The sequence below is a fragment of the Poromitra crassiceps genome (genome assembly GCF_964638095.1).
Source record: "Poromitra crassiceps genome assembly, chromosome: 21".
Taxonomy (NCBI): domain Eukaryota; kingdom Metazoa; phylum Chordata; class Actinopteri; order Beryciformes; family Melamphaidae; genus Poromitra; species Poromitra crassiceps.
This window is the reverse complement of record NC_139638.1, coordinates 4889252-4905473: the sequence shown is the minus strand read 5'-3', so window position 1 is coordinate 4905473 and position 16222 is coordinate 4889252.

Here is a 16222-nt window from a genome sequence, read left to right as displayed (position 1 = left end):
CTTTAGCAGGATCCATGCGCAGCTCCCCCTCGGCGATGATGAACCCCAGGTACGTGGTGGATGGCACGTGAAACTCACACTTCTCTGCCTTCACGAACAGTTGGTTTTCCAAGAGTCTCTGTAACACCTGGCGGACATGCTGGACATGGTCATGAAGGCTCTTAGAGAAAATCAGAATGTCATCTAAATAAACAAAAACAAATTTGTTTAACATGTCTCTCAAAACATCATTAACCATAGCTTGGAACACAGCCAGGGCATTGGTGAGCCCGAAAGTAGGGTGACCATACGTCCTCTTTTGCCCGGACATGTCCTCTTTTCACGTCCTGTCCGGGGTGTCCGGGGGGGGTTTATTAATTATTGAAAATGTCCGGGTTTTCACAGGACCATTAGGCATAACGGTGCCTGGCGCTTTAAATAGTACTCTGTTGCGTGTGACGTAATCCCTGAGAGGCTGCCTCCCTTGTGGGCGGCTCTTGTGTCACTCACTCACAAACACAGAGAGCTGACATCGGAGCAGCACTGGCTCCGAGCCTCCTACTACAAAATGCCGAAGCGTAAGTGTGAATTAAGATTCCCCACTTACCGTCCTGGTCGGGACAAATGGGAGGCGGAGTGCACTGTGTGCAAAGCTATGTGTCCCTTTCAAATAAAAGTGCGGGGGATCTGAAAGCTCACATGGACACAGACAAACATAAGAAAGCTGTGCGGGGGGAGAGTTTGTCTACAAAATTAACGGACCCGGGAAAACGGAGGATTTGCATTTCATACTGTGAAACACCACAACAGCTACAGGTCCATGGATTGCACTATAGTGCCTTGAAGTAATATTGATAGTATTATATTAATATTGAAGTGGCCTAATTTTTGTTTTGCTACGGTTTTATTATTTACATTATTACATTGACAATATTGAGATATTTTGTTAAAATATTTTCTAATACAGAAGAGGTATTATTTATAACATTATTTCATATTTTTGTATTTATTTTTCCAGTAAGACTTGAAAAGAGTATTTTTTTTGTATTATAGGCTATATAATAAAGTATCTTGAGGCGGAGCCGAGTGTCCTCCTTTTGGAAATCAAAATTTGGTCACCCTACCCGAAAGGCATTACCAGATACTCAAAATGGCCGCTGGGAGTGTTGAATGCCGTCTTCCACTCATCTCCTTCATGGATACGCACCAGATGGTAGGCGTTGCGTAGGTCCAGCTTCGTGAAGATTGTAGCCCCATGTAGCGGTTCCCCAGCCGAGCTGATGAGGGGAAGAGGATACCGGTTCTTGATGGTGATGTCATTCAACCCCCGGAAGTCAATGCAGGGCCGTAGGCCACCATCCTTCTTAGCTACAAAGAAAAATCCTGCTCCCACTGGTGAAGAAGAAGGACGGATCAACCCAGCCGCTAGTGATGTCTGGATGTATTCCTCCATAGCCACACATTCAGGACGGGAGAGGTTATACAACCGACTACCAGGCAAGGTTGCGCCGGGCTTTAGTCTTACGGCACAGTCATACGGTCGATGAGGTGGAAGAGTGAGAGCTCGATGCTTGCTGAAAACCTCCCCCAGGTTATGATACACAGCAGGTACTAACGTCAGGTCCGGTGGAGGAGAAGGAGAGGGCAAACAAATAGCATCAGAGACCAAAGCAGATTTTAGACAATTGGCATGACAAAAAGAGCTCCAACTCCTTATAATACCTGCTCCCCAGTCAATGTGAGGGTTATGTTTCAATAACCAGGGAAGACCCAGAAGCAAACGGGTGCCAGAAAGCTCTCCTACCAGGAAACTGATCATCTCCTGATGATTACCAGACAGGTGGAGGGCCACAGGCACAGTCTTCTTGGTTACAGTAAATAACAGTTCTCCATTAACAGCATTAACCTCTGTGAGTCTCTACATCAACAAGGGTAAGGTTAAGCAGTTCTACCACAGAAAAATCCATAAAACTTTCACCCGCCCCAGAGTCAATATAAGCAGGAAAAGAATGAACTTTACCTTTCCAGACTATAGAAGTCTGTAGCTGTGGTAGTGGAGAGGAGGAGTGGCAAGAGGTCTGGCCCATCTGTAACCTCCTTTTTACAGAGGACAGAGCGTCCAGGTCGTTTCCTGGACGCATAGCACAATCATTTATATAATGCCCTGCTTTCCCGCAGTAAAAGCAGGAATTATCGCGTCTCCGATTGGCAATGCGCAGCTTTTCCATTTGCATGGGCTCTGACTCGGGCATCTCCGGAAGCTGTCGGGCATCTCCGGAGGTTTTCGGAGCTCGAGACGGAAATGAAAAAACCGTGTAGGAGACCGGCGAGAGGAAAAAGTGGAGCGGGCGCTTGATCTCTCCCTCCGACGTTCACGGAGCCTGGCCAACCCCTGGCGAAGCGACATGAGTCGTTTGGAGGCCTCGTTACCCTTAACGGGGTGATCAAAAACTCTCCTCATGCTGTCGGTGAAAGCATTGTAAGAGCGACACTCACGGAGTTGATTTTCCCACACTGGCCGTGCCCAGTCCAGCGCCCTCCCCTTTAGGCTGCCGATAAGGAAGGCTATGCAGGAACGATCCGTAAGATACGCCCTGGGTTGTAGCTCGAACACCAAAGCACACTGGAGGAGAAAGGAGTGTCGTGTTTTAAATGCATCGAGAGAAGAAGGAATGAACCACAGAAACATGATGTCTATTTAAAGTATTTGTTTTATTTGCAGAATGTGATATCTGACATGGCTCTCTGGTAGAGTCATGGAGAAAGATGGTCTTGAGCGTGTTCTCTGACCTCTAAACCTCTGAACCTCTGTATTTAAAAACTTTCTAAATTGAGCCTCCTCCTCCTCTCAGCCTGTCCTATGCCACTCTCTCATCCAATCAGCTCCTTTCCTAAATGAGTGTGTGCTCTCTGAGAAGCTGCTTCAGTGTGTCACCTGTCAATCAAACCCCCATCTGACAGCTGTCTCTTTCATCTTTGAAAGGGCTCCCTGCTTCCCTGCTTAGATGTCCCCACCAAATGGTGTTATCTGTTTTTACGATGGCCTGAAGGGTTATTTCCCTCAGTATCCCCACTATCTCCTCTCAGTATCACAACAGAATGCGTGCATGTGACTGTTTGAGAGCATTTGAGCATGTGCGTTCATCCTCTCATAAACAGAGCCATTGTTGCTCCTGTGTGTGCGTACCCCCTAAACTGTACTTTTGTGTGTAAATCTCCTAGTCACACCCTGATGCTAATCTAACCCCCTCTGCTAAATCCTATGTGTTTCTGTGTGTCCCTCCTGAGGCTATCAATTTTATTGCTTCTCTCCCTACTTCAAAGAGAGCCTGCCTTAACCTGCCTGCCCCATTTGTTTCACCATGGCCTGAACTTAGTTAATTCCTCTATACTTACCACTGTTTAGTTAACACTACACTTCATAACTGCACTCCTCTCTTAATGATAAAATATAAGATAATATAAAATATTAAAGGGTCAATGGGCCATATACCACACAGCCCCCCTTGCTAATGTACTACTACATTAGCACAAAAAGCAAAAGCCACATTTTTATCATTAAGTTTCTGTCTGATACTAGCCTGCTAACAACCCTTAGCCAATTCTAACCCTATTTAAATTCCTATTTTAAATCCTATAATTTTGGTCAGCTAATTTAGCTATTTTTTCTATTTAAAAATCCTGTAGCACATTATCTATGGTTATTTTAGACTAGACACTCTAAACTACATCCTGGATAAAATCAAATTCAACTATATTCAGTCTGAAGCTGGAACAATTTTCATACAGCTCAAACCCACTGGTCCCTATCGTTGCATCGGCGCTGTTTCTAGGCCGAACGCCTGGCGCAGCTCAAATCAGTGGGCGTGGACCAGCGCACTTGATATCGTCGTGCTGGCGCTAGACGCAGCCTCAACCATTACAACCACGCCTTTTAAGCGTAAAATTATGCACTGTCATGCTCATTGGATAACTGCAATAAACAAATCGCACGCTTGCCTTTTTAGCTCCAATTCCAGTGATCCCGCAAAACCAGACGAAAGCCAAACGCTCTGCCCCCCCCCCTCCCTTCATCCAGTCTGTCTGTCTGCATTATAGGCTATTATTCCATATTATTATGCTTCTCAAACCAATCTAACTGCAGTTTCAATACTGCAAGCATGTAAATACGCTACACTATAGCAAGATCAAAGTGAAAATAATGTTCTAAATGCATCAGCTAGAAAAATATAGCCTATTAGATTGGTGAAAGTTTGTCCAGAAAGATATCATTTTCTCTCGCCTGCTGCAGGAAGGATGATGCACATAAATATAGCCTACATTATGTAAAGTCATTGCATAAATGTGTTTTTATTGTAAAACTAAATGTGGAGTAGGGCCAAGTTATTGGAGCGGACATCACAGTATAGCAGATGACAGTAGAAGCTTCCGAAGCGCGTTCCGCTGTCACTTATCTAAATGACGTTAAATCCACACAGGGTATATATAGGCTCAAGAGGACATATATGTTTCACATAGGGTGGTGTTTCATTTCGATGTTTTATTTGGTCCAATATTGAAATGTTCTACAATTGCAGGTTGTCTTACCATTACACATTATTTTAGATCTACCTTTTATATCTATTTCGGCTCATTTGGTTGCTATTTAGTAGCGAAATGGAGGACCCAATTGCATGCTGGGACAGGGACATTCACAGGCAGTAAACTTACAACTGCTATTTCCTATGGGAAGCTGGGTGCTGCTATGTGTTGTGTCTGTCTAGCGAGGGAGTCAGAGAGAGAGAAGGGTGACAGAGAAGCGGCAGAAGAGCACTGGCGCACTGAATAGGCCTGGTTTCAGAGAGAGACAGAGAAGGGTGACAGGGGAGAGGCAGCAGAAGAGCACTGGCGCACTGAATAGGCCTGGTTTTCAAAGGCGCAAAGCGCTAAATTTACGGCAGGTGCGAAGATAGCAGTACGCCGAGATTTAAGGCCGACACGCCCACTTTGGCCCATTCTGGGACTGCGCCACGCCCATTCGGCCTAAAGCGCATTTGGCAGCCTAAAGCCATATTGATATCGTCCCAAAACAGGCGCAAGGCACGTTTTTTTGCGTTTAAGGCCCGTTTTAGCGCCGAAGGCTTGTGGGAGAATAGGGCCCACTATCTCTTGGTCTAAAACCACCTCGAGGAGGTGTAAAAAGAGAAGAGCATAGTTTCAAATCTCAACACAACAGAAAAAAGCAGCTTCATCCTTATTTTGATCAGGACGAGGACACTTATTAATTAGCAATTGCCATTATCAACTAATTTGACGACCACCCGCCAATTCGGTCGGCAGATGCAGCCCTATGATTTTGACTATACATTTATTTCCCCAACCTAAAGTTGCAGCAGTAACAATAAACTAATATTTATCTAAGTATTATATAGCTCTCTTATTGTGTAGCAAGTAATGCAAATTGAAGTTATTCAAAACACAGAAATACAACATCAGAGAACATTCCATTACTGTTCTACACACTCTATCATAAGATAACCAATCTACATTCCACTGAGCATCTAATATTCCATTTCACTTCTAACCATACTCAAAAGATATACTAAATCATTATCATAAGAATAGACATCTGTAACATCATCAAACATCTGAAATCATCGAGTAACCTAACACCTATCATTTAGTATCGCTTATCCATTCTGTTACTAATTTATATATATATTCTTTCAAGCATGCACCAACATCTTTATAATCTCCTATTCCAATCATTCTCCAACATTTCTTCATCATGAAAATCAAAAGACAGATACATACATCAATCAAAACTATAAGCTTCTATTAACTCAGTCTATCCAGAACCAACACACAAACATCATTATAATCAAGAATACAGATATAACATATCAACAATCAAGAATAATACATTTTCTCATTTTTATTAGACACCCCCCTTTCAACTTATCTTATATCTAATAATACCCCATTATCCACGCTTCTGAGGAAGAAATATGTTAACACACAATCCAAACAACTGTCAACAGACCCTCTATCATTCTAAGCATCTTAAATATTTATTGCTCTCCCATTTTCTTCTTGGATATCAAACCACCTCGACTCGCTCCATCTTCACATTAAAGCCGCGCAAGTAGCCTTCTTTATACTTACCAACCGGTCTTAAGATCACGAATGTATACGCATGTATTCTTCTTTTGGCATCCGCCCGCATAGTTTACAGTCCACGTGTCTCTTTGTTATGTATGTATGTATGTAGTATATGTTTTGGTGCATTGGGCTTTCTAGGGGCAACTCCCTCTCTTGGCTCTGCTCCCTCTTTTCCAGGCTTGTACAGACTGCAGTGCACCCCTCTGCATACATGGCTCACTCTGGGCACCAATCATCTCCTCCGCTTCCCGTTTGGCTCCAAATGCCTCTCCTTTTACATCTCTCTCGTCCAGACACTCTCTCTCCCTCTGATTCCATTAAACCCCTGAAACACACTTTACAAGAACAACATCCTACATCCTAACCACCTGTTAAACTAGACTCAGAAATATGTATATTACAAACAGTCAATCTATCAATCCTAAACTTTCAATGTCCTGTTGACCATCAGACTATTTGAAATATCTATATTCTCTTTGTAAAGATTTTAATCATACGTGGGAGACTCCAACCATCAAACTATATTTACCTCTCATATTTCACATTATCACTGGTGTAATTCCTCAACCATTTAATTTATAACATTATCATAACTTCCCTTTAGATTAACCTCTTACCATACATTACCCCTTCACTTCCTCATTTGATCATAGGGTTTCCCTTGAAATCTCCATCCATTATGCCGTCATATCATCACATCCCATAACCTATTTCCTATTGGACAAAAAGAAGAAGCACACACACACAAAACAACACCCAAAAATCCAATACAAACACCACTTGACATTTATATACATAATTAACTTACCATCTCTCACTAAAATGATTAATACTTATACTTACCCAACACTCAAAGCAACCTAATGTTTTTGTGATCAGAATGTCACCAAGATACCTCTCCAGTAGACTCCCCAGTCTATTCTCTCTCCTCTCGGTTTGTCCGATATCAACATTGGTTTTCCTGCCAACTATTGTTTTCCTGTAAACTGAAACAAAACATCTCCCACAACCACAAAGACCCCACAGCTCAAAAGAACCCAATCTTCATAACATAAATGACAACCAATGAACCAAATCATAATTGAGTCTCCCAAATTTAATATAATTACATTAAATAATGGATTGATGTGTCATCTTCTCGTCATAGTAGACTATTCACATTAAAATCAGCCATTGCATGCACTCAATGACAGACTTTAACAGAATGTACTGCTAATCTATCATTTCAAGTTGTCAAACCCCTTTAATCTATGCATCAACCCAAACATATGACACTCTTGTTACACCTTCAATTTCTATCCATGCTTCATAGTTATCCATGTTCATATCCACCTTGATGTTCTTCCATTTTTTCCCTTTACCTGGGCCGGGCCCTCAAAAATAATCATCATTAGATGCTTGTACATACTTACCAATCACCACAACTCTAGAATTAGTATTATTTCATACCCCCCTTGTTCCTTCTCTAATGTCATAAAAATTCTCCAAAAACCTCTATTCAAACAAATTGAACCATTAATTATGTACTCAGAACTCTCAGTTTGCATTGTTGCATATTACCTGCTTTTTTCACTATTTTTCACTCATTTTCTTATTATTTTTTCTCCCAACTTTAAACAATCCACTCATTCACACTGAAAAAGATACCATACAAACAAAATCCCACTCATTTACTCCACTCATTATATGATAAGACACACACTCTTTTTGTACTATGCCTCAAAATAACTCTCTGCATTTGCACAGCATATGTTCCACATACTCCCTGGAATATGAATACTATCAATTTTCTATCGCCAACCATCCTCTGACCCTCTTTAATTACCATTCTATAAACCATGACATCACAAATCATAAATCATCCTTCCCATTTCTTCAACATACCCTCGCCTTCATCCAAAATGCTTCTCATTACTAACTCCCCCAAACATATTCTCTCTCTGAAACCATCTGAGACATGTCCAAATAATACACCAACAACCCACTCAGATCCTATCTGTATCCTCCCATAACTAAATGCATTCACACTTATCAACAATAACATCATCCTCTATCAGTCATCCACCCATCACTCATGCAGTAAGAATCCTATCTATCTCAAACATCACACTCAAATCAACTCAAATATACTGAAACTTATAGCATGCAAAATCAGCCATTCACACCCCCATGTAATAATCCTCCTCATTATGTTCTATCATACTGCAATCCCCCAAACTCATCCCCCTCATCCAACATCAAAGATCAGCTTATGTAACACTCCTTAACTAAACCACATCATTAGCTTACACTGAAATCCCCATAACACTTTAATATCTAACTCCAGCCATCTGATTTTTTTTATTTTCAAACTACAAAAGTTCACACAACAACATCCATTCAACCCACTATACACCAGACTCATCCCCCAGCCACATACATAAGTAATATCAGAGACGCTGCTTCTTAATACACAAATCCCCTTAATCCCCTCATTAAATCTATAACTAGCCAAAAGCTTTCTAAAGGCCCTCTTCGCTTATTTCTTGTTGTTCAAAAACTAAACCCCATCACCTATCATTGTTATGTCAACATTCGATACATAAGTCAGCAGCAACTTTATCTTATGTACTCTCCCCTATACTAACCCCAATTTACTTTGAGATGTCAACTTTTAAGAAATCACATCTCTCTAAACAACCTCCTAAATACAGTTATCTCCCCCCTAATAACCTACTTCAATCATTACACAAATTTGGATTTCATCAATACTCTATCAGCTGTAACTTACCTAATTACTCAACCAGCAAATCACACTTTACACTGCATTAAAACTAACACTATCAACTATAAACCCCACTCTTGAGTCCTCAAATGATATATACTGAAATAATTTGCCAAAACCACAACACTAATGGGAGGCCGTAAAAATCCAAATCAAAAACAGAATTTATGATCTAAAAAATCCCCACAACTGCCCATCTTTATAATATAACTCAGAAACTAGTTCAGTGTACTATATATTACCTGTGTTTGCATCTATGTATCTCCTCATAAATATAATACAATTCATCTTCAGTCAGTCTATAGGAAGATACACAGCAGACTTCTCAAATTTCCCCATAATTATTTTTTGTCATTTTTAATTGCAATAAAACTTTCAAACCATATGGATAGTAGAGCCATATTTTCAAGTTTACAACTCATTGCCAACTGACAGCATCACTAACATCAAGATTTCATTGTGCCTTTTTCTCTTTTTCAGGGGAGGGACCAGTTCCCCTATCAGGTAATCATTGGGGAGGGAGGAAACCCCATACCTTCATAACTGCTGAGGGGAGCATTTTCTTTTCAGCTTTACAATATTTCTGTCTTTTGGCGTACTTTAAAATGCAGCTCTAGATTCCATTATGTTCCATTCGGTCTCATTGACTTCCTCACAATGCACATAAACCCCCAATTAATCATCCACCTGTGTATCCACCTGTGATTCCTGTGTAATCAATGTGATGTAGAAACATAATATTTTATCACCTGTGATCAAAAAGTTAATATACTGATGAGGTTAACTTTATCATTCCCAAGAAAATTTGCTTCCCCCTATTGTAGTCATATAATAACTATTTATGTATGATGCATAACATAAAATGAATGACTCTGACACACAAGCTGTGTTTAACTCCTTAGTATTGCCTTAGTCCGGTATGTTACAACATGACTTCAATAACACTGATTCATCCGGGTCTCCCCAGCCAAGCTGTGGGATAGATGATAGCATCGATCTAACCAGACCCCATAACAATTTTAATATGATCACATCTATAATTTACACTCCACCCCTCTGGTTTCCCACACTAATGCTTCTATCAAAAAGCCACAAAAATAATTTATCTTTTTAATCAATAGAGCCTCCCTATTCGTGAAGTAGTCAAATAGCAAACACCTGTAGGGTTCATTAGGTATTATTATACTATAGGCAGATATTAATTTCACACACTCAGGTGTGACAATCATTGGGACTTTACTCTTTACTTTGTTCTACAGAAGCAATCAAGTAATTCAAATTGCTCAATTGGATTGACTTAAACATCAAATATCAAATCATGTATGCCAAAAACCCCATCTCAGTATATCTGACTAATTAACTCTTTTGATGACATCGTTTTCCCCTTTTTAACCATTAAACTATCTCTCATCCTATGACTATTCTTAACCCCCCAAAACATCCTGAACGCTCAAGTAATCACTAAGGTTGCTGGTTCAACTCCATCCAAATATCTTGATGCAATCTCTATTCGCAAACCCCTATCAATATTTCAACATGCATCATCAATTAACTCCCATTCAGTATAACTCCAATCAACTTCTATCCACAACCAAGAATGAATCAAAGCTACAGATTCTTTGGCACATCAAATAAACACCCCCATCCATCAAAACAGCCTAATAAATGATTTCCCAATCACTCAATTTAAACTGGAGCTCTTATATAGGCTACTGATTATCAAACCTCAGTTAATGTTATCGCTAGCCTAAATAATTTCATATACCATCTATCTGTGTTTCATACTCTGTTAGCTAACCCAAAATACCATCACTCCCCCCAGGAAGACAAACTCACTTCAACATGAACACACCCACACACACAAAGAATTTACAACCTAATCACCAATGCTTATCCTCTGCAATCGCCCCTTAGCTCATTCACCTCAATATACAGCATTCTTCGCTCATTCCGTTCCAGCAATAAAGCAACTGATCCAACCATTCAATACTGAACGTTCTTTCACACCAACATCTATAACCCCAATAGCAAGCAACTAATTCACTTCACAACTAACACAGAGCAGAGTAATTCATTTATCAATCTATCAATTTCTCCCCACTCCTTCACTTTTGACTGACTCACGCTAACTAACGCACACATATGCCCTCTCGCTCTCTCTGGCTCCCCCACTCACTCACTCGCTGCGTTATATCAGTAACACCTCCTATAAACTCCTCTTCATGTGTGGTGTGTGAGTCAAGGATCACACTGTGAACTGATCACTCGTTTTAATAGCAAGAGCTGCATGCAGATGTGATATCGATCTGGCTATTTAAATTTAAAAATAGACTATAACTTTTATGTTTACCGTCGCTTTTAACTGCTGACAGCTACTATGCAAACCCAATGAGTCCTCTATAAGTTTAGCTCTTTCTGCAACTGCCGCGCCTGTTGCTTATTGCACTTTTCATACTCTTTTTTTAAGTTGTGTTGTGATGCTTTTAAATATCCGTTTTACTCTCTTCTTTTCTTTTCTTTTCCTGTCAACCATTTTATGTGAAGCACTTTGAATTGCCTCTGTGTATGAAATGTGCTATACAACTAAACTTGACTTGACTACACGCTACCCGCTACCCGTACTCCAACACACAGGCACCGCTAGAGGCACGCTGATAGCATGTAAACACTACGGCAGCTCACAGTAGACAAACATAACATGCGATTATCAAATCACCTCCCATTCTCTTAAATGGCTCCGCACATTATTATCCTACTTCCCTAACACTAAATAAGATTCTTCAATGTAATACTATTAATCTTTACCAATAATCTTCCCAAATCGTAGCTTACAATAACTAACAACCACTAATCCTAGGCTCCTGATTGCTGATTGGCCAAATCTACTTCCTGCTCCACGCTGCAAAGCACTCTGGGTATTGTAGTTTCAATGTCATATCCTGGTATGAACTGTAGTCAAATGCTATGTTCCCACCGTTAAGACGTATGCCACGCTGTTTACAACTCTGCCCTAGTTTGCAAATGTACTTTCTCCCCATCTAGAAACAGAAGCTCCACTAATCATTTTAATTATTAATACCAGCCTATGTGCATCTCACTAAAATACACAGATATTTGCCCACTGATTTTCAGACCCACTACAGCTATAGGAAAAACCCCTATTTAAGCTATATATTGCAGTATACTACTCCCTGCTGCATAGATTATTAACTCATTCACTGCCAATATCTGACTGGCATTTTTGGCACAGGCCAAGTATTTCCATAATGTTTGGTCATCTTTCAAGACCCACAGTAAATTCTGTACTAGGACTACAGTGATGTCCAATACCTCGAAATGAAGATCTAAGTCTCTACTTTCACCCCCAAAAAGAAAGTTAGCTTTTAGCATGTTCTGTACTCTACTTATAACCCTTTTTATACACCCCATGTTCACCAAAAAAGCCTGTCTGGGAAGAGAAAAGGGAGAAAAAAGCATTTTTGTAAAAGGGCACAATCTCAGGCATAACTCACTCTCAATTCTTTTATTTTGAACTGTATTGACATCAGACATGTAAATATTATTCGTTAGGACACAAATGACAAAAAAAAAAAATATATATATATATATACACATGAAGTGCTTTTTTTTTACATTCAACAATAGTTTACTCGGTGTGAGTGTGCAGACAGACAGACAGACAGACAGACACACCGACAGACAGACAGACAGACAGACACACACACACACACACACACACACACACACACACGATCCCCCTTTTAGATTTCTAACCCAACATAGGATAAGCAATAACCACGCCCTGTGGCGCTGGGATTGGCCAGGAGCAACACTGGAGGGCACGCAGCCCAGCGATTTCATGAACCAACTGAAGAGCTCTTGAGAAGGACAGCGGGCTGCTGTGAGTGCCTTCTGCCCGCTGCTGCCTAGCTGTTCCTGTGTTTATTTTTGATTTGTTCTGGTACACCCGTCCTCGTCCATGTCTCCCTGTCATATCAACTCTGCTATTTGATCGTTCCCGTTTTCCCCTCGGCTATTCAACACGTCCTCACCGCCCTCGCAAACTGATCGATCATTTCCTCATTCCTCCGATGATCAACACATCTCTTGATTACTTTCTCCCGTTTTCTCCTGGCTGGCACAGAGGAAGGCGACTCCAGCTCGTGCAGCGCGCCGAGGGCGTTTCAATGGCGTTTCTCCTGTCTGCACAAGGAAGCGTTACCCGTTCTCTGCTTTTCCTCTTGCTCAATTTCAAAACAACAGCTGCGGTATGTGTTTGATCGCGTGCTGTCGGCTACCCTTTGAAGGCAGGGACCTGTGTCTGTGTCACAGGCTGGGCAAGTGTTTGCTGCAGGCGCTGCACCAATAAAAACAAAAACACGTCAAACACGTCCTTGGCGGGGAAGGCCATTGCTGATATTCAGTCAATTCAGTCTTTGGCGGTGAATGAGTTAAGCTAAAACGATAAGACATCCCTCTTCTTCTATGTCATAGATAACCGCATTGAATATGTTTAATGGTCACTGTTGGAAGTTGATTTAAAATAAAAACAACTTACTGTAATTAGCTTATTTATTACCACCACCGTACTGAGCAAACACCCTAACAGCCCTCACCATCTGGCCCTCTACGGCATCCCTGAAAGTTTCCCATTTGACCAAAGCAAACAGAGTCTACAGTCATTTAATCATTATTCTAATACAATATCCCTATACATTCCTATTTGATAGTATCATTAAACACAGCCCTTAGAAGAATATTCCCCACTCGCAGAAATCACCATAACTTTTCTTGCAGTCTACTTTCCCCTATTTTATTTCGTATTACTTAAGACCGACTGCAGAGTGGCCTACTACGGTGGCTGTCTCACTTATATCTAATAACCTACTTCCCTACTTCCGTGTTTTGACTAAACATGTGACTGAATGGGACCAATAAAAATGAAGAATGACCTCAGCAGTTGTTGCATTTGCCCTCTGGCACACTGTAATCTATCAGTTATTAAATGATATCCACACGAGCAGCCATCTTGAAGTCAGACAAAGTCACGTTAACTCTCGCGAGACTTGACACTAAACTACGGTGTCCTGTATAGCACATTCCATTTTAGCTTCGCATGAATCAGGATGTTACAGCAGTAACCCCAGAAAGTTGAATTCAGCAGTGTATTATAAACCTGTATATAAGTAACTAAACCCAAACATAAACTGTTGTATACGTGGCCTAACTACACAACTAGACATTAATCAAAAGACTTCAGTTTAAGTCTTATGCCTTAATTGACATATGGTGTATTCATTGTCTCTGTTTTCTGCAACTGACCAAACGGACAACAACCTGAACACACATGCAGCGGTATCTTATCTAGCAGTCTCGCTGACTGCCTGATTTACCAAGATAACTGACTATTCATAGCCTGTAACCTCCACTAGGTGACATAGCGTCTCTGCCAACATGTAGTGTAAACATCACATTTAATTTCCACTTTCAACCTCAAAGAATAACCGCCGCACACAGAGCTTGTGACGGAAACCTCTCTTTTCCCTCTCCTAGCTAAGTTAATGATGTCACAAATTTGTATAGAGCTCCAGGTAGGCTTATCGAGTGGACTACAACTTACACACACACTTCTTGATTAGACAACTAATTCAACACCAATCAGGCACCCAATCGACTTTATAAATGAATATTCACGGATCATTGCACACGTACAAATCATCATATAGGCTACCACTTCAGCCTAACGTTCCCACTATAGGCTACTCCGAACAATCTAGCAGCCTACACATAAGCCACATTCCTATAGGCTACCACACTCCACAGCCTCTCTCTCAAGACGCAAACCAGCCATCTCATCTCCGCACGCAAGCTTTAGCCTATCTGTAAAATCCATCTTTGACCAATATTTATTCAGCTTGATAAATGACCATTCCCCAGAAATCCTCATTCACACACTAAAGTCATTCTTTTTCACTATGACAAAATATGAATGAAACTAATCGGAAGTAGCTTAATGCATCTCACACCCGCTCAACTCAGACTCCGCACAGCAGTCCCATATCCTGCCCAACCTTTCCTGACAATAAATCAAACAAACAAACACACACACAAAGTCCTATAAGTCCCCCGCGTAACTCATCATTTAATAGATTACTCCCATATGCCTATTTTATTCCAATCCACTCTTATTCTTACTTAGATTGGCTATTTGAGGTCTGCTTGTTCACGCTTTGTTAAAATAATACACACAGACGCTCCTTCGATCACACAGCCGCGCACGCACACCATCACAGCTGTTCCATCCAGAATCACAATAGACGTTCATGCGCCACGTCACCACGCTCCATGCTCCACACACCAGTCAGTCCACGTCTAGGTACATATGCGTAAATATATATATATATATATAGCCTCTATTCTCCCATAGGCCTATAAGAATGACAAATATAGCGCTATTCTATGCGCTGGCCAATCATATATTAATTATCTAGTCATTTTATAATCAGTTTCCTATCAATCCGGTCACCACATATTATAAACCCATTTATTTATATTCTAGCAAGATCCCACGCTAAACTTATAGGCTACTCTGCTTATTTAGAAAATCCCCAAAGGAAATACACGCTCTATACTCTCGCCAACTTGCAACCAGCTACAAACAACCAACACCCAGCTACAACCACCATCATTCCCTAATCCCTTTAGCGCTATTCCATCGCTGATCAAATAGCAACATTATATCTATATCTATTTACTGATAACATATTATATTTTCTTTACCTGTTAAACACACCCGTAACGCATTTTCCTCAGGCGGAACAGAAATCACCAGCCATCATTTCCACCCGGAGCCTCTAAGAATGATGCACTCCACTGACTTCACTCCACTCGCTAAACTAAAATTTTATTCATACTCAAATGTACTATTATCTCAATCTTAACTGTCCTCTTTGATGTGAGGATATCGCGAACTGCTACTCTACCCATTAGACTAAAAATATAATTTAATTAGTTATTATTTTGACCAGTATCTTACAAAGTTGCTACTACATGCTAAATGGCTAACGGCTTTAGCCTCCCGCAAACCTGGCTACCATTCAATTTCTCAAATCAGTCCTATTAAAATATACTAACATTACATGAATAACCCATAATATAGCCATGGGGCAACCTTTTATTGTACGCATTGGACTAACAATCTAATTTATTTAGCCACTGTTGAGACCACTTTCCTATTTATCTATCATTATCCTCTCAGCCATCACCCCCAATCTGGTTGCGTGGCAATCAAAGTACTATCTGATCTGATCTGATCTGATCGCGCTGACATTATAATAT